Source organism: Protopterus annectens, chromosome 2.part1 (genome assembly GCF_019279795.1).
Source record: "Protopterus annectens isolate FY-2018-M chromosome 2.part1, PAN1.0, whole genome shotgun sequence".
Taxonomy (NCBI): domain Eukaryota; kingdom Metazoa; phylum Chordata; order Ceratodontiformes; family Protopteridae; genus Protopterus; species Protopterus annectens.
In genome coordinates, this window is record NC_056729.1 from 267,476,518 (window position 1) to 267,497,884 (window position 21,367).

General features: G+C 38.8%; 1 protein-coding gene across 1 annotated transcript in view; it reads right to left on the minus strand.

Annotated features, from left to right (window-relative positions):
- BDH2 (3-hydroxybutyrate dehydrogenase 2) overlaps positions 1-14,913 on the minus strand; it is a 285,246-nt gene extending 270,333 nt beyond the window's left edge. Inside the window, exon 1 of the mRNA XM_044062123.1 lies at positions 14,768-14,913. The gene's annotated coding sequence lies outside the window, so the exon portion shown is untranslated. The remainder of the gene's footprint in view (positions 1-14,767) is intronic.
- Between the last annotated feature and the right edge of the window lie 6,454 nt (positions 14,914-21,367).

Here is a 21,367-nt window from a genome sequence, read left to right on the forward strand (position 1 = left end):
TAGATTCCCAGTGCTCTTACCCAAATCATCCTGTTCTTGAGGCACTGCTGCTACAGGAGTGTCCGAGCTACTACAAGATGCCATAAACTGATGAAAGCTATAACACCAACAACAAACTGATGAAAACAACAAAGACTGTAGACTGGACTGTCATCAGTTAAATAAATGCATACAAATCAATGCACCAAGCTGTAAAAAAACTCATGCGAGCCAAAAATGGTTAGCGCTTTCGTTTAATCCAATATTAAACTTCTTCAGACAATACATACAGTTCATCACTTCCTTTAAATAAGACCTAAAAACATTTCATTGGCTAAGACAATTATTTAAAGTGGTTAAGACAATTACTTAAAGTGATACTTCCTTAAAAACATTTTCAATGGAGAATTTGTCACTATTTATAAGAACATAAGACACCATCTCTACCATAATAAAGTTGAATTATAAATACATATACAACACATATGTACATATTTCTTAAAATTCCTTGTAGTTTAAAATCTACGAAATATTTATTCATATAGTTATACTAAAAAAACTTGCTATTCGAGCTTTATAATTTCTTTCTTTCTAAAGCCTTTAATTTTAGCACTGCAGAAATTGAGGTATGTTCATTTATACCTGGCCATGAGTCTGCTTGCAGCTGAATCTGCCATTTTAATTCCTTTAATTCTAATTGTAGTCCCCATGGTTGTTTGCCATTTATAAGTACATTATCAATGATAATAAAGTAGAACTTATGGCTTGTAAATTCCATAATATGTTTAGATAAGGCATTATTTATGTTGAATGTTCTTATGGCATATTCATGCTCATAAATTCTTTGGCTAATCTTTCTCTCTGTTTTTCCTATATAAAATGTGGTGCATGAACTGCAGTGTGTCAGGTAGACCACTGCTTTAGAGTTACAATTGTACTTTTCTTTTAACTCATAATTTCTTATAGTGAAATTATCTGTTTCTCTTATTTTGTTACACCACATATATGCACCACATTTAAAGATTCCACATTTATTATTATAGGCAATAGCTTGTCCTTTCTTGAGTTGAAAAAGGTTCTGAAGTAATCCATGCATGAATGCACACATAATACTGACTAATGTTGCCAGCTAATCTACTGGTTAGTGAGGTCTAAATGGACAAACATTCAACCTTTCAATTTAGATTCACTGACTTTGTAGTCCCTGACCACTGTTCTCCTTAGAAAATCACTGTCAATGTGATTTCTAGCTATGCATGGACATAATTGTAGTAAGAGTGGTCTTTCCCCCTTCCTTCTGAGTTGGTATACATTAAGTTTAGAAGTGTGATGTGCTTGCCCCTCCACACACTGAGAAATGCAAAGAGCTTTTCACTAAAAAAAAAATACTTTTAAAGAAGTATTCACTTGCTACTTATTTACCTTTTTGCATTCTTAAAGTGTTCAGTTGCATTTATTACTGTGTGTTAGTAACTTGGTCATACTGTAACTATTATAAGCCTCCTAGTTCTGATTTAAGCATTTGGATTCCAAACTAGTTATCTCACATAAGGAAAGTTTGTGGTCTATACTCTTGTGGCAGGAGAGGTAACGAACACCCTTCTAAGTTCTGAATTGCTGGTTGAAGGCTTATTGTGTCTGTTATTCTAAAAGTGTCTTAGTTCTGGTTTAAGCACTCAGGCTCCAAACCTAATTATTTTACATTAAGAGGGTTTGTGGACTACACTTTTGTAAAAGGAGAGGCTAGCCTTTGCTTTTCTGAACTGGGAATTGCTGTTGTCTTTGTGTCTTTATTTGATTGGCTAGAGGGCTACCTTGTTTAAAATCTGAATCTCTGTGCCTGAGTCATTTTGTGAAGTTTGGTGACCACACTATTTGAGAAAAAGAGTGTTGCTGGTTTCTGCTAAACTCTACAAAAGCTGAGACTTACATTACCATATCCACTGTTTCGATACTTGTTTCTCACACTGTTTTTGTCACAGCTGCACTAATGGAGTGTATCTGTTTTGAATATCTGTACCTTTTCACCTTTTTTACATCTTTAGTTAGAAATGCCTTGGTTTCACTTTAATCAGAGAAGAGGGGACCCGAGTTATTTTCTGGCCCTGGATTGTGTAAAGGAAAGAAGCGTGTGCTGTTTTTGATTAGCCACAGGGCCTTGTTTGTGTTTGTTTATCAAATCTCTTCTGCTATTTAAGCATCGCAGTTACACAACACCTGCCTCATAACCTATGAGCAAGCTAAGACTTACATAACCATATCCATTGTTTCAGTGCTCTTTTCACATTGCGTTTGTCACAGCTGCATTAACTGAGTGTTTCTGTGTTGAATATCTGTACTTTTTTACCTTTTTTACAGCATTTAGTTAGAACTGCTGATTTCCGCCTATCAGTGATTTATATAGTCACTGATATCTAGCAACATATTTCTCCCTTGCAATATGTGGAGACAGTGACCTCTTGCATTGCAAGTTTCCCTTAAAATACTCTTATTATTTAAGACAGATTTTTTTAAATAATACAGCATCTAGTTTGTGCATAGCTGAGCACTGCTCATCAAGTTTCTTGTCTTATTAACCTATTCAATATTTAAATTTCACTCACTTCTCCCTAGTAGATCAATAGTCAAGGATATGCAATTCCTGACTATCTCTGTGGCCAATCTGTTTGAGGTGGGTACTTTGAAGCATTGTAGCAATTGCCTAATGTACACTCACACCCACTTATTCTTAATAAAACAGATAAAGTATGGGAGAGGTGTAAATACACTAACACTGGATGCAAAACTGTTTCATACAACCAAAACTAATCCTATAGATGTTGCCACTAAGACTTGCAGCACTCCTACTGCACAGGGTAAAGACCCTACACATAAAACTACTTATACTCATAGGTTCATAGGAGGTTACTAGGCTAGCGGACCTAGAGCCTTTACAAGCTTAGCCATGTTAATCTGAAGTATCCCCATTTGTCCTTTTTGGGTAGCTCGCAGAAATGAACAGAGTGGGTCTATAATCAACACCTGCTACCCCTCTCCATGAGGGACATGTGTGCCCCCAGGGGTGAAATTGTGGTCTTCCATCTAATTACCTAGGTTTCATTTGAATAGGGTCAGTGAAGGAGCTCTGTTTTACAGGAATGGGAAGTCTATTCCAGAGAATTGGCAGTCTCTGGGTGACATATCTGCCTCTCCAGCATGTTCTGTTAATGTCACAAGCTAGGTTGAGATCCCTAGAGCAAGTGACTCTTGTGCCATTTGACTTTGGATGTGCACCATTTCCATTAGACCAGGGTCAGAGATTGCCCTATAGGTCAGCCACAAGTCACCTCTCAGCAGCCTATAAGATACAGAGTAAAGAGACAGGGCTTTCAGTCTGTCCATGTAGTCCATGGTTTGGAGTTTCTGTATTTTCTTAGTGACAATCTTCTGAGGTTTCTCCGGCTGCTGCAGGTAAATGATGCGGTATTAGTGGTCTGAAGAGGGTTGAGTGGAGTTATGACATCCCTTGACCTGGATGTCATGCCATTGCTTATGAGGTCCACTACGTAGAAGGTTTTCCTTACCACTGTGGAAACTTGGTGGTTGAAGTTTAGATTGCTGTCAACCTGTGTTCCCGGGTCTCGCACCATTGGGTTGGAACTCGGGGGGGGGGGTTCTGTTAATATTGTAATATGTAGAGAATTCTGTTTTGCCAAAGGGAATAATAGTATATATTTTTTTGCATTTAGTTTTAGACCGTAGCTTTGGCACCAATCATTTTATTTGTGTTAGCCCTTCTTGTAATATGTTGACATCATTGGGGGACTCACTGATTGTGCCTAGTTTGCAATCATCAATAAACCCGGTGAGCCAGAGGCCATCAAATTTAGACTGGACTTGTAAAAAACAGATGCCAAACAGTAAGGGGTCCAGCACAGATCTCTGTGGTTCTCCACTGGTGATGGGGCTACTGGTAGAGGTGGAGTCACCAATTATGACAGAGTGTGCTGTGTCAGTGAGCCACTGGCTATCCATCTAGTAACACAAAGGTTAATTACTAGGTGGGAGTCTTTCTCACTGATGCCAGAGTGAAGAATTGTGTTAAAACCCTTGGTAAGGTTGAGATAGGCTGTGTGCACCATCTTACCTTCATCCATGGCTTTGGTGACATTCTCAAAGAAATCTACCAGCTTTTGGAAGTCACCTATGTCCTTGTTAATAGGGTCCATGATATTGTTTTTCAATGGCCTTGCAGATGAAGCTGATTAGACTTATGGTTCAATAGTTTCCAAGGTCACTTGATGGCCCCCCTTTTTGCAGGGGGTTTACTGCTGCTGTTCTCTGTTCTGCAGGAATGTAGCAAGTTCTCAAGCTATGATTAAAGAGAACACTGAGTTGGGTTCGCTAGGTCTCATTTTAGATTAGTTAGTAAATTACCTGGGATATTATCTGGTCCCACTGAGGCCATGTTTTTGGCCTTGGCAAGCGCAGAAATGGCCTGTTCTCTAGAGATACTAGGCAGAGGACTGGTATCAGGTATGCTTTGGGATATGGTAGGTGGGGATAGTGGGGTGAAGTTTGAGCTAAATCTGTCAGCTAGCAGGTGGCGATATCTTCTGGTGTAGTATGAGTGATCCCATCTACAACCAGTTCGGCACACAGCTGGACATTTCCTTTTATACTTTGGACTTGGTTAAAGAGTGCCTTATGATTATTCTTGGCTAAGGATGTAATTTTAGTTTTATAATTTGCTTTAGAAGACTTAATATTTCTGATTTTCTTGTTTAGGCTTAAGAGGGAACTCTTCCCCTGCAGAGTGATATCTCTCTTGTTTTTGAACAGCAGTTTCTTCCTATTGTTATATAATTATTTATTTATTTATTTATTTATTGACATTTGGTGACCAGGAAAGTCCGACTGGGTCAGAAACCCCTTTTCAGCAGAGGCCCAGGGAGAAAAGCTCCAACAGTAACATAAAGACACAAATCGCAGTTAATATATCAAATTAAAGACATCATTACATAGTTTTAGAGGCTCATTAGGTAGTAGAGAATGTACATAATAATTTTACATTTGGATAATTTTTATAAAGTATATAATAGTCATTAGAATGAAAACACAGGACATTTCTGTGGCTTTGGAGAGGAGAGGTAATAAAATAAAAAACACAAAGAGTTTAGTGGGTAAAAGTAGAGGTAAAATTGAAGGAGGAGTAAGTTACTAGGAGATTATGTGATGTGTCACATCAAGTAGTTCCAAACAAGAGAAAGGGCTCATAGCTGTTAGTGGATGCTATACTATAAGCTGAAGGACTTGAGAGATGAGAAAAAAAGATTAAAGTTGGTAGAATGCTAGACGGCAGGTAGAAGATGAGAGGAGCGAGGGGAAAGAAACATAGGAGGGTGGGAGATTAGATGTTAGTTATTGGACAAATGTAGGTCCAGGAATTGTAGATGTAGTTTTTGAATGTGACTTTGAACTTTCTGGAGTTTTCTATACTGGTGATATTATTTGGTAGGTTGTTCCATAGCTTGGCTATGGCATAAGAATACAGACATTCGCCTGCTCTTTTGTTGGGCTTGTGTACGTCTATGAGTTGTCTATTGATTGATTGGAGGTTTCTGGTGGGAATGTAGGTGTGCAAGATAGATTTTAGGGCTGGACAGCTATCGGATTTATGTATTAGTTTTTGTGCAATTGATAGCTGTAGGTAGTCAAGATAGTGGGGGAATTCTAGCCAGTTACGCTCCTTTAGGGCATTGCAGTAGTAGTGCCATATGATGAGCTGGTGGCAAATTTAGCAATTTTATAGTAGCAAGACTGGAATTATGTTTTGAAAGAGGCATGTAGACTAGTAAAAATGACTGCACCATAGAGTAGAGATGGGATTGAGTAAGTATTTGCTAGTGTTTTTTTAGTGTTTGGGTCCATAAAGTTTTTATGTCTATAGAGTGTTCCTAGTCTGAAATGATTTGTTTTAATGGCATTAAGTATGTGTTGGTTAAATGTGAGTTTGTTGTCTATGTTGATTCCCAGCAGTTTTGCAATTGTTACAATTTCAATCTCAGTTTTGTTATGGGAGTAGATTTTGAATTCAGATGTGTTAGTTTTAGGAGAGACAAGTAAACGTTTAATTTTGTTAGGGTTAAGCAATAATTGTGCATTGTTTAACCATGATTCAATAGAGATAAATGTGGTCCATGCTTTTTGCAGCAGGTTGCAATGGTGTTAGAGGAGGAGGTGATGATAGTGGAATCATTGGTGCATTGGATTAGCACACTGTGATGGCAGGCACTGTGTAGGTTATTAATGAATACATTCAAGAGGAGGGGTCCTAGAATGAACCCCTGTGGAACTCTGCTTTTACTGGTCTGGTATTGAGATAGGCAACCTTGCTATTTTATGCATTGTTGCCTATTGGATAAATAGCTGTTAAACCATTGTTTGGAGGTTGGTAAGCAGCCTATTGCAAACAGCTGCTGAAGGAGTTCCTATTAGAACGACAAAAACGCATTTTTTCAAATGTGTTTTCATCGACACTTAAAGAGCTAACAGACAAAACAGCAAAGCGGCTGTTCAGCTAATTCTTTCACTGGGAAAGAAGTCACTTGACCGCTTTATTGCTTTGCCATGTTCTGTACTGTAGTGTGGTCCCTTGTCTGGTATGGCTCTCGAGCATGAATGTGCAGCAGTTACTAACCTTAGGGTTAGGGTGTGGGTTAAGGTATGTGCATATGTATGAAAGTGTTTACTGTTTTTTTTTTTTTGCATTAGATGTATGGTTGAGTTACATGTGCATGTATTTTCAGTTGTTTACTTTTGTTTTGGGGGATAGAATTAGGGTTAAGGTAAGTGTGTATGTGTCTGGAACTGTTTATGTAAATGTGCAAGAGTTACTGACCTTAGGGTTAGGGTGCAGGTTAAGGTAAGTGCATATGTTTTAAAATGTTTACTTTTTTTTTTTCCATTAGATGTATGGTTGGGTTACGTGTATATGTGTATTCAGTTGTTTACTGTTTTTTTGGGGGTATAATCTTTGAGCAGCTGTGAACAGTGGGAGACTATGGAGAGTGTTTCCTACAGAGGATTTTAAACTGGAGAGGTTTGCTTATATGCAAGCACAGGGAACAGAGGTTGTGAATGTGCAAATGCTAGGCTTTTATACCAGCAGTATGAAAGACTTTCATAAAGTTAAACCCTCAGACTAATCAGATAAAAATACAATAAGCTATCGACCAGTAATTCCCACCTTGGATGGGTTGAATTTAGCTCTCTGCTCCCACCAGAGTGCAAAAAACCCTCTTAATGTAAAACAAACTTGCTTTGAGCTCGGTAGTAGCAAATGCTTTACAACAGAAGTCAGAATTCCTGCAATATCAGGAATAATTGTAAATAAGTTCACTAACCCTGAGAAATGTTCACAACACACAAAAACTTTGCCAAACTTAGAAATATTTTGGCAGACTCAGGAGAACTTTGGCAAACTCAGAACAGCTTTTGTAGTATTAGAGCAGATTAGGAAATATCACAGTACTGCTAAAGCAACCAAACAGCAGTACAGTAACAAACAGATCAAGTTTCTTTAACAAGTGAAGGCTAAAAACAATGATAAATTCAACCAAATCAATAAATACAGCACAGAAGTGTCAATATGCTGAGGTACGTACAGGTAACCTTCCTAATACACTATCCTTCTGCACAGCACAATAAAAACAAATTATCCCCAGCCAGCATGTAAACATTTTGTTAAAACACCACCCACAGCTACATATAGTAACACTGTATCCAGTGCCTCTACTGCTAAGCCCTTAAGGCAAACCAGCACACAGTCAAATTTCCTGGTCATTGGTGATTCTTTAGTAAGGTACCCTAATGACTCCCTCATCAGACTAAAGACAGAGTCACACAGGCACCAAGGTCATTTAACCACAGATACCAGTATCACCCTGTCATAGCCTGTGTGGGTGTTAATGACCTGAGACGTACCTCCCTTGACTATTTGAAGTGAGACATGATCGAGCTTGCTGATTATGTGTCTCAGGCAGGCATGAGCCTAGAACTGAGCAGCATACTACCTTCTCCAAGGATGATGCCACTTTACCAACAGAAAATGAGTGATTTTAGCAATTGGCTTAGCTTCTGGTGTCAGTCCAAGAGAGTACAATATTTTACGGCCCAGGAGGACATGGTTGACAGACCAGGTTACTTTGCCAGGAACCCTTATCCCCTCTAGGCTTTTGGATATTGGCATGGACCTTTTCCATCCCATAGTGCCTTTTTTAGGCAATGCCAAACTGATAACCTACTAACTTAACTGAATTTATGAAGGAATATCTGAAGGTGGTAATGCTCAGTGCTAGAAGTCTTAACAAGAAATTCCACTCCCTACAAACCTTCCTTTCCCTGGAGAGTGTAGACATCTGTGCAGTACCGGAGACATGTTTTAAAGTCGCAGACAGTACGCCAGTAATGCAAGGTTATAATGTCTTTCAAACCTTTAGACCAGCCACTGCACAAGAAGGAACTAAAGGTGAAAGAGTCAAAGTCTATATTAAAACCAACCTCACATCCAGACTAGTTAAACTGAATGACCCACTGGAACTTATATATGTACAACTCACTATAAACAGGGTCACGTACCATATCTGTATAACCTATTTGTTGCCCTCCATGTCCCAGGAGACCTACACTCCCTATCTTAATGTACTAGAATCCATTACTGTTCAACCCAATACAATATTCATGGGGATACCAACTACCTCTCTACAGACAGGGAATCTTACACCACTTCTAATGCACAGGCCCAGGGATTCCTAAACTTTGTTAACACCAACATCCTTGAACCGTTGGTCCATTCTCCTACCAGTGATACAAAAATCCTTGACCTTGCAGTCACGAACATGGTGGGGCTGATGTTCCTCATTCAATGTAATGTCTTTGCTCATCAGATCTGACCGTAAGGCAGTATTGCTTGAAATAAAAATATAATCCAGAGGTCCAGCAAAACCAAAAACCTTTAGGAACTATTCCAAGGCTAAGCTCTGTCTACTAAGTGGCACCTTGGCTAAATTCCAAGCACCCTCAAATCCAGTAAACACCACAGCATATGTTGAGTTTTTACAAAACTTTGTATAGCCATATTGACAGCTGTATACAGCAAGCCTTGCCCACTTTTATTAAGAATAAGACAAACTCAAAATTCAAGCCACACTGGTGGAATCACAATATCAATCAGTTAGAAAACAAATGACAACTATCTTGGCCAAGTGTAGGAAGAACAAAGCTATACATACTAAAAGTCCCCTGACCAATCTAAACAGGCAGCTAGGAGGGTTAATTAATGCTTCAACGGTTAAATTGAAGAAAAAATAGCTTCTCGGGCAAAGGACAGACAAAAAGCTTTCTACAGCTGTCTTGTTTCCTCAAGGGAAATATACAACAATGCACAGAAGTTATTGTAAATAGCATCACCCACACTGAACCGGTGGCTGTTGCCAACCTTTTGGCTGACAGGTTTAATTCAAATTTCTCCCCCCACTCCACCTATTAGTCCAAAGAAAATATTGCATACCACAATCCCAACCATTATTAGGGAAAGGGTTATCAATGCACTTTCCAAGGCCAAAAACACTGTATTGCTGGTCCCCAATAACATCCCAGGATGCTTAATAAATAGCATGAAACATGACCTCTATGGCTCACTTGAATCACTTTTCAACTGGAGCCTCCATTCAGGTTTTGTGCACAAGAAATGAAAGATGGCTACAGTCATTCCCCTGCACGAAGGAGGTTCAACCACAGATCTGGGTAATTATAGGCTCATAAATCTGGCCAGCCTCATGTAAGGCCATGGAAAGAATCATCATGGACATGATAAATGAGGACATAGATAACCTGCAATTGCTGGACCCATCACAGTTCGCCTTTGTTAAAGGAAGGTCATGCCTGTTAAATCTGGTGGACATTTTTGTGAGGGTCACCAGTCCAGTGGATTAAGGCAAGACTGTGCACATAGAATACCACAGTCTGGCCAAGGCTTTTGGTACAATACCCCACTCAGGCATTATAGATAACCTCACTGATTTAGGTATAAATGCTTTTATGGCCCACTGGATCACGAATTGGTTCACTGATAGGACCCAGAAGATAAAAATTGGTAAGGGCACTTCCCTCCACGAAGAGGCCAGTCACTAGAAGAGTCCTCCACACTTGGTACTGGGCCTGCTCTTTTTTGGTATTTATTTCTCTAAAATGGAAGAAAATGCTGAAGGTTTATGGTTGACTAAGTTTGCAGATTATTGCAAGCTGGGAGTTATCATCGACTCCCCTGCAGATACTAGCATTCTTCAAGAAGGCCTTTTTCTGACTGACAAATGGTGCCAAAGCCATGGTCTTAAACTCAATGCTAAGAAATGCATAATTGTACCCTTTAGGAAGTCAACCATCCCAGCAAATTACCATGTGGACAATATGCCCTTAACAGTCAACCAGTGGTTAGGGTTCTTGGTACACATGTAGACAGCAGCCTTCCCTTCATCCACCACATGGCCACAGAGATGACGAAATCCTTTTATGTTGTGCAACATATAAGTAAGGACATGGTATCTAGGTCCAAAGAGGTAATTTTCCGACTGTACTCCTCCCTTATCAGACCAATCATACAGTGCTACCTTTGGTATATATCTGACCAGGCATATGCAGCAACTAGAGCAACCTCAGAGGTTCCTTATGAACAGAATACAAAGCATAACAAACTTGCCTTATGCAGACTGTCTTAAAGCCCTTTACCTCTACCTAGATCCTATAGGTTGCTGAGGGGTGATCTATGCCTGGCTTACAAGGCATCCGCAAACCCCCACACTTATGAATCTTTTGCATATTTGTAAGTCAAACAGTACCAGAAATACAAGGTCTAGGGAACTGAATTTTTACTGTAACTTGAACAGAACATGCTGGAGAGACAGATATGTGTCTCAGAGATTGCCCCTCCTATGGAACAGGTTTCCTATCTATGTGAAGCTGAGTTCATCTATTACCCAGTTTAAGTGCAACCTAGACCAGTGGATGGGGAAACAGGAAATTTACACTGGACCTAACAATCATGTCCCTTATGGAAAGAGGTAGCTTATAAATGCTTGGCCCTCGATGACCTGTTTGAATACAATATATCATTATTCTTTCAGAAAACCTTGGCTAAGCTTAGAAAGGTCCCCCAGGTCATTAGCCTAGTAACAATATATGAATATTGTTAGGAAGTGGCTTTCTTCAGTAGTTAAGTTAAGGGAAAGTGAAGCACATGTAATGGTAGTGACCAGATGTGCACACACAAATGGGAACACTGAAACTTTCTCTGGTTCCTGTTTAATATAATTGTATCACTGTGTTCAGGTATGGGCGCAAATGTACCTAAATAGGACAAAGCCTAAACGTTCAGAGGTAAGCATGAGAGTAATAAACACAGTGTATCTTAGCTGATCAACAATCCGCGGTGGTGCAGCGGTAGCGTTGTTGCCTCACAGCAAGAGGCTCTCCCGTTCGATTCTCAGCTAGTGTGCAGGGAGTGCCTTCTGTGTGGAGTCTGCATATCCTCCCCACGGGTCGAGTGGCATTCTGAAAGACAGACGTGAATGGGTGTGCTTCATTGAAGGTTGGGCGTCAAGCTGGCAACTCGGCACCGTGAAAATCTACTGCCAGTCATTAGCAGACTGGAGTTCTGCTGTGGCGACCCCTAACCGGGAAAAGCCAAAAGACAACAACATCTTAGCTGATCAACAGTAAGTATTAGATTTCACTTTTATTTCTATGGAAATTTGATTGTACAGTACCTTGTTAATGTACATATCTGACTGTACAGCACCTAGTCAATGTTCTGAATTGATTGTAAAATACCTTGTTAATGTATATTTTTGACTGTACAGTATCTGGTTAATATACATGTTTGGTACAATGCCTAAAATACCTAGCTAATGTACAGGTTTGAGTCTACAATACTTTGTTATACACATTTGATTGTACAGTACCTAACAAATGTCAATGTTTGACTGTACAGTACCTAATTAATGCAGATATTTGAGTGCACAGTACCTACCTAATGTGCACATTTGATTATACTGTACCTTGTTAATGTACAGGTTAGACTGTGCAGTATCCAATTAACATGCAGGTTTGATTGTACAGTACAAAGTTAATGCACAAGTTTGATTGTGCAGTGATAAAGTTCCTTTTTAGCAGCAAGTCTGTGGATGTTATCAGAAACAAGCGATGCATTATAAATTTACAGACAAAGATGTTCAATAAACAGTACAATGATTAAGGTTGCAACAAGAAAGTTAATATTTGAATGTAATGGATCACCTCATGCTAGCAGGTTTGAAAGTACAGGCTAGAATAACCAGGTCAGCAGAAAACAAATGTTTAACCCTATTATTTACTAAATTACTAAAATGTCATTGTTAAAACTTATAACTAGAACCCAGTGGTCTTTGCATAAAAAGCATTTTTTAAATGTGAGCCTTGTGTGGATCTATGGTACATTTCTAAGAAATAAAATTTAAAATGCAGAGAAGATAAGTATATCGTAAAGTAATTGTTTTGTGAGATGTTACAACACAGGGTGCTGATCAGAGTAAAATACTAAATAATACAGACATAAGTATTCCACTGTGTAAAGTATGCATGTGTTCAAACTCACAATGCTTTAAGCTTAGACAGACTTATAATGTATTAATGGGTTGATGTTATTAGAAGTGATATAATCTGGCTAAGTAATGTTACTAGCTGAAGTACTGTGTAATGCAATCCTATCCAGCTATGGTCAAAACGGCATAAGAAATTATCCAGCCACGACCATACTGTGGTGACCACTTCTAGGACAGTGAGTACCAAGCAGGAATCAGGTAAAATGCCCATACTGTGATACGATAGGGAGGAAGAGGTACATAGTATATATAAAATGTGCTTTAAAAAGACACAAAATGCATTAATTACACAGTGTAGCAGGCACTACACAAAGTTACTGGCCTTTTATAATTCAATATGTTGGCCTTCAAAGTAGAGTCGCCCCCTAACAAACGAACCATAGATAACCAAGGTTTTTATAAAGCAGAGTATACCTAACATCATGACCCTAGGCCAGAAATATAAAAGGACTAGAATGAAGTTTAGTATTGCAGCAACAGCAAACGCCACAAGCTGATCAGTACTGCAGTAACATCAATGACCACAAGGTGTTTACTACTGCAGCAACATCAAGGACCCAACTCTGTTTGCCACTGCAGCAACATCAGAGACCAACAAGCTATTTACCACTGCAGCAACATCAGGGGACCATAAGATCTTTACTACTGCAGCAACACCATGGACCACAAGCTATTCGCTACTGCAACAACAATAGGGACCACAAGATGTTTACTACTGCAGCAACACCAGGGACCACAAACTGTTTACTACTGCAACAACATCTGGGGTTAACAAGTTATTTGCTACTGCAGCAATATCAGGGACCACAAGCTGTTTACTACTGCACCAACATCAGGAGCCAAAAATATTTATTACTGCAGAAACATCAGGGACTACTTCATATTCTTGTCAGCAACAACCATATTAAATTATGAATTAAATCATCTTGGACACTTCCATTTAGCCAGAACTCCTAAGACACAACATTTCATATATGAAAACACACCATAACCTATCACCAAAAGCAGTTTCATAGCTGATTGCAGTACTGAACTGTGATACAGCTAGCCAAAAACAGAGGATTAATACAGCAGTTAGCCAAAAGGGAAGATTAATGCAATGCACCCAAATTAGGACAGCATCAAACTGCTGCACTTATGTGAAATATATGTAAGTGGGACTATTGCTGGAAATTAAATGTGCTGCACTTTTGAACAGCATGGCTATAGGAAGTGCAGTATAGCTGCAGTAAACAACTGTAGCTGCAACAACTGCCATTGAGTGACTTATTATCAGCAGATTTTCCTCCATCCATCCATCCATGCATTCATTCCCCTATTTGTTTTATCTAATTCAGGATCATGGGACTTCTAGCCAGTCCTGGGAAGCAATAAGCACAAGGCAGGAACCAGAGCTGGACAGTACACCAATCCATCACACTCTTAACAGACCTACATATACATCTAGGTGCCAGTATTATGTTTCAGCTTCACAGGGAGCCCATGTTGATCTCCTTAGCTACTGTGTTTCTAAGTCCACAGTGTTCATCTCAGCTTTATTAACTATTCCCACTCATTACAGCTTACCTTTTCTGACTTGTGAGTTCATACTGCCTCTTCACACTGAATGAAAAGCTTCCACGTTTCAACTAGAGTAACGCGCGCTCTCTCTCACTCACACACACACACACACACACACACCACTGCTAACACAGAACATACAAAGATACTGCTACGGAAATTAACCAGCTGGTTTATTAAACCTAATTGTAAAGAAAAATGAAGCAGTAACACATTCATCAGGGTCACTGTGAAAGCTGTAGGCTGAATGGCTGATAACAGCAAATTTTTTCACTCTCAGCTAAACAATCTTTGATTGTGACAATGACCACATTTCAGTCTTATCAGAGCATTAGCTCAACTAACAACAGTTTTCAAATGCATACTTTTCTTGTTAAGCAAGTCACTAAAGATCAGTACCTTTTCTTTACAGTAATGAGTAAGCCCTTAGCACAGCAGCCTAAACAAAGTAACGTAAATGAACAGTTCACACGTGAATAGAGAACATCTAGTGCTCCCCATGACCCTGCACAGATACGGCTTCAGAAAAGAAATTAATGATAAAGCCTTACTTTTTTGTGATCTAGAAAAGTTGGAAAAGATTAATACAGATCTTTACGCTAAAACTCTTGATTTCTTTCCAGTAGTTCAGGTTACGTAACGTTCCCCTTATGAAGAAAATAATCTGTGTGCTTTTCTGTCAGCTGATCTGGTCTCTTAGTATCACACTAGGGAGGGATTTCAGTGCTGCTGGGGGTGTGGTCTGTCATGCAGATTACTGTTGTTAATAGGATCTTTAGTCAAACCCTCAGAAAAGAATCTCTTGCACCTCTCTGGCAGGCTTCTTGTTCAGTGTATGGGCCAGACCAAAGCAGTGGAACTGGCAGAAGGTACAAGATTAAACTCAATTAACTATATAATTAATGGGAATTAAATGAAAAGACCGTATCTCTTATTATATGGTAGACATAGTTTCACCTCCTTTTTTAGAAAACAAAATTAGCAACTTATATTCAAGTTACACAAAGTACTACAGTGTAACAGCATAATCACAACTCACAATTCAAACGAAATGGTATGCAGTGCTGTAGTTAACAAACAACCCCCGTCCACTCAGAGAACTTAACAGGTTAATGTCAGACTAGTAATCTAATTGTGTAGCACCTTTCAGCAAAGAGAAGGTATTTGAATCAGATATGACTAATGTAAACTATTTTGTTTTGGCTCCAAGTTCCACACCTGACTTAGAAGTAGGCTGTACAAGTCCCATTATGTCTTATTTATTTAGCATCTACCCTACCCTTTTCCCATGTATTGTAATCCAGTGAGATAAGACTCCACAGGGAATGGTGTCTACTCCACAGGGAATGGTGTCTGTGTCATTAAGTAAAAGTAGGGTAACGTTTGAAAAACTTGAACAACAGTTTTGTGTGTGTGTATATATATATATATATATATATATATATATATATACACACAAGAAGTTTTTTTTCTTTTGTCCCTACTTCTCCATCACTCCAGGATGCACATTGATGTGCAATCAGTACCATACTCTGGGACACAATTCTTTTTGGAGAGATATACAATAGAAGCCATCTGCATGTGTGATCTCCTTAACTGGATGTTTTGTTGACAAACATGTATGAAATTAACCTCTAGCGTAGTACCAGGGAATATTTCTGTTATGGGAAAAGTCAATTCTCTCCATTCAGGACAGGATATCTAGCCCTCTGTTCCTTATTAATCCCATCCCTAGCCCTCTTTCTGTTAATGTTGCACAGGAACTGAACATGGATCACTAGCAGGGCAGGTGGATGCTCCTGCCTCGCACCAGTGGACTTAACTAGTGATGTGAGTTACGCACATGACAAATGCAGTCAGACATACACACATCAGTAGTCACTTCCACACAGCATGTTCAGAAGGGAGCTACATGGTGCTTTTTTTTTTTTTTTATACAGTGATATGAAATATATTGGAAGGCTCACCTGATTTTTTTTGTATTCGGCCAGGTAGTATATATTCTATATTCTGCAATATGCAGCACCAGCAATGGGAAGCAGCATTTAGTTTATACTGAAACACTAGTGAGCACACAATTATTACACTTTAGTTATTACATCGATATTACTGTCTCTTGACAGCTGACTCTTGTCAGGTCACCTTTAAAACTCTAGTGTTATTATGCAGTAGTGACAGTAAATGAAATGAAACGTCTGCACTGGTACAAAAACAGAGACAATGAACATTAGAAAAAAGACAGATGCAGAACAGCACAACATGAAATGAAAACACTACATATTCAAACCAGAGTCTGTTTAGGCTCCCTATTGAAATGTTGGCTGTTGAAATACAGAGTGCCGAAAAGTAGATAAAAAAGACATAAAACACGGAGAACAGTGAATCTCAAAAATCGCTGTTCTCCTTAAACCTTCTTTTTCCAAGGGGGAAGCAACCCCCCCCCCCCCCACATCCCTCACCCAGAACTTGTATATACCAATTCTGAGTTTATCATACCTCAGAGAAAAGGTAAGATTCTGATAAATGGCATTTCGGACTTGATATGTACAAGTACCATCTTTCGGCCATTCGGTCTCTGCATTTCAGGACTCGCTTTAGTGGGTCCCAAAATTTCAAATGGTTACCATATATCTGATACATAGACATTAAAATTAATATTTTGTAATTTAAAAATCATAAAAAAACACTTTTTTTGTGGCAGAGCATAATAAAAAAATACTTTATATATGGTACATGAAAGTATCTTCTAGATGACAGATGAACATTTTTGCCTGTTTTTTCAGCAAAAAAATTTCATAAAAACAATATCTCAATATAAAAATCTAGGGCAAAGGCACTATCAGGTCATTTTGCTTTTGCAAAACTATGTTTGCCATCAGAAATGCTGATGGAAGCAACTTGGAATCATCATGACAACTCCAAGTCATGACAGAACAGGGCCAGGGGAAATATAATGCACACAGAGTTAACACTTTCTTTCTGGGTGAGGGTAGGGATTGGCTGTGGGTGAGCTCAGTTTTAGGCTTCAGTGTTCCTTGTGATGCCTTCATGTTGCCAAGGGGTACATGTATGAATGCATCTGTTCCAGAGGCAGGAGAATGCAACCATTACTGTTCACCCTTTAGCCATCCAAGAAAAGAACATGAAAAAGTACCTTTTCTTCTTACTTATCTGGAGCTTGAATAAGATCAGGCTCTTATTGCCACAGAGTTTCATAGCTCTCTCTGCATCAAGTGTTTCCCTGCAGGTCTCCCTATCAGTAGTCATTATGGCCATTATGCATTAGGGGTGTACTTGCGAGACAGGTACAACAGAATGCTTTAACAAATGGCGCTGCCCTTTCCAAAGTAGTGTGCTTGATAAAGGAAATTTTAATAAGAATTCACTGAAGTCTGAATCTAAGGAGAGAATGTGAACTGCTGGAATGTCTCACCTGGTCTCAAGGAGGCTGATAGGATGTAAAACACAAAGCACACTAAAGTTTAAAAAATGAATACTTTAGTACATTAAATGTGTGCACACAGGCTTGTAACTTTAAGTCCCCTCCATACAGTTCTAAACAAACACTCCCAAACAGGATTTGTCCCAGAACTTTGGCACCAGACAGTGGTTGTTCTAATAAGCAAAGGAAGATACACATCGCATTCCAATAAGTAGAGGCCTATTAGCTTGACATGTATTTTATGTAAAGTTATGCCAGGGATAATCATGAATTTGTTTCAAAATGAAACTGGCAAGTGTTCCTTAAAGATATGGGACAACGAGGTTTTGCCAAGGACAAATTCTGTCCACTGAATCTGTTATTTTATCTTGGCTTGCTGTACACACACAACCTACCTCAATCTGGTCAAAACATTTGGTACAATTCTCCACACATGAAGTATAAACAAGCTAATTCATATTTCTGTTAATGGACATGTTGTTGTGCTAGACCAGCAACTGGTTAAATGGTAGAACCCAGTAGGTTGGGGTGGTAGGTACTTTATGTGAATCAGACTAGGTGACCAATAATGCCGCACAGAGTTCAGTACTTAACCTCCTACTTCACAGAATCCTTTTTTTCTGAAGCCTCAGACTTTTCAAAGTATTCTTGAGATAATTTCCATTTTAGTGTACTGGCCAAAACTTTAGTTCAGTGTCATAAATGTAGCATAATACACTTTAGAAAAAAAGACCAGCCCATTGAAAGTAATCCAGTAAAACTAGAACATGTTGGGATCTAGGAACACTAGAAGATGATGGCACAAGCTTTGACCAGATCATTTTGTCAGCTGAGGACTTCTGGTATGATACCTTCTAGTTAGAAATTAGTATTTTATGAAATTCTAGTTAGTATTTCCTATGGTATAAATGTATAATAAGAAAGGAAACCTTGCCCAGCTCCATAGAACAGAGAGATAAAGCCTCGACTACAACCCAGATGGTCCAAGATCGGCTAGCAGCTTGAGCACTGGATAAGCAGATTGGTGGCAGATGGGGGTGGGTGGCTGCACCTTGAATGTCTCTCACCCTAGTGATGGAGTGAGTACAGATGGCAGTAGAAGTAGTTAGATGGTCCACAAGCATACGGCGCTTAAAAAATAAATAAGAAAACATTTTAAACCTCCTGTGTCATTTGGTAAAGTTAAGAAAACCTGGATGTAAGTATATGTTGGAAGGCCAAAGAAAAAGTAAAGCAAATCCTGAGAAAAAGAAAATGGTACAGAGAGAGAACACTTGACGATTCTGACCAGATACCAGAATTAACAGACTCACATATGATTATCACTAGGAAATCACTCAGATGAATATTAGTTTGGATGAATTATTTGAATAAAAACTATGCTAAAATAAAAAGAAGTAGAATCTGTATAAAGTGAGCTCTCCGGTGCTTTGCAAGTGCTTCATGTGGGAGCTAACAATTTAAACATGCATGCCATTTCACTTGAGGCAAAAGTGGAGACATTACAATATAAAAATTATAGAACCTGAAGACTGGGTCACAATGCAAGATTTAAGACTAGTATGAGCTCCAGGAGAGCAAATGAATGCAACCATGTGCAACTTGTAATTTTCGAGCTTGCAATGGATTAGACTGAGAGGAGCAGAAACTAAAGCTGAATGAAAATATTGGATGTTTGCTCTAAATCTCGCAATAACTACAATACAAACATCCTAATTACTTTATATCAATTTCTGCCCTAGCCACCCTAGGCATAAACTTTGAAAGAAAGTAGTCATGCCCAGTTTACTGACCATACTCAAAATACATGGTTCTTTCCCCATATCAGCATGGTTTCTGGGCTGACAGCAGAACTATGATAATCCTGTAGACCCTCACTGATAACATTTCCACGAATATAAACAAATGACTTTTAACAGGTGCTATCTTCATAAACTTGACAAAAGCCTGTGACATGGTGGACCATCAGCTTTTATCAAACTCCTTTATTTCAACTGGAATAAAGCCAAAACTCTCTTCTACAATTCAGAAACTTCCTAGACAGGAGAGAGTTTAAAGTCCAAACTGGATTTTCTTATTCTCTTTCTTTACTCCTGATCAAAGGAGTACATCAAAGATCAATCTTCGCCAAGTCACTTTTCTTCCTTATCAATCACTTACCCCTGGACTTTCCTTACCTCAATAGCTGTCTATATGCAGATGACATGGTCATCACCTTCTTCCTTTGCAATCTGTACAGAACTTGAAGACATCCCTTCCCTCCTGTCTAACTGGTTACTCAAAAATAAACATATACTCAATACCAAGACAACATTTTCCACTTTCTCTTCCCTGCTACTAGAGCAATCACAGGAAAAGTGATTCTGATATCACAACTAATATTTGGCATTGCAATCATAGCCAGTGCTTCCAAGAAAAATATGATCTCCCTCCAAACCACAGCTAGCAATATCTGTAACTTAATCTTCCTGCTCCTAAAAAGAAACATAATAGCAGTGACTTTCAAAATGCAAAAATGGATTCCATCTCCTAACCTTCCTCACCTAAAAACTCATAAACCTAGAGATCTTCCCTTTTCTGCCAGCTGATTAACTAAAAGATACACAATACTTATAATCTAAGGTCACTGTCCTATAAAACCATCTTCTTACCTACACCCAGGAACAGACATCATGGTACTGACCATAGTTTCCCAACAATAGTCCCTCACATTTGAGATTTCCTTCCAACAAAGCCTTCAGTAGTCAGGTTTAAAAATATTGAAACTGGGATGTCCCTATAAATGATATACAGTAGGTAGTATAACCTAAATCCATTCCCTCCCTCTAGCTTCTCATTTTCTTCACACTAGTCTCTGTTTACCAAATAATTCTCCCACCTACACTTACTTTTTCATCCTTCCACCTTCCTTCCACTGTTCCTTAACTTTTCCCTCCTTTCTACTGCCACCTTTACACATTGCTGTATGTAATGTATATAGTTAATAGTTATTGCATATGCTGCATTTGATCTAATTATGTAACTTGTCTTACAATTTAAATCCTGTTATTTTTTTTCACTTAAAGCTGTTCTTTTACTTATAGTTTTATTTTAGTTATAGTGTTGATCACTTGCTTATAAAATATTCTTAACTCATCATCACTATGCATGCATCCATTTGAAAATGTCAGCTTTTTATCTTCTTTCTCCTGGTCTAAGCCTGAAAACAGTCAACTGGAATCCTCATCTACAGCCCCTATTAGCTGGTGATATTCATCCAAACCCCAGCCCCAGTACTGACAATCCCAATAACCTACACAACCAAATATTGCCTGTTATCACTACCTTAACTAAATCACCTAACTCCCTCCTAATAGCTCGCCCTAACATTCGAAATATAAACAATAAAATCACCCACCTACATGCACTCTTAGATGTGCACTCATTTGATATTCTCTGTATTACAGAGACATGGCTAAAGCCCTCAGCTCTGGACCAGGAGATTACCCCTCCTGGATATAATATCCTAAGATGTGACCATAAAACCAAAAAGGGTGGAGGTATAGCCATTTTGTACAAATCTAAACTCCAAGTACCACCCTTCAGTATACTCCTACCATCAGATACCAATTCAGAAACCCTTACTGCCAAACTTCAAATCAACAACTCCAAATCTATCCATCTAATTTGCACATATCTTCCCCCTGGAAATAATACCAATACTCTTGAA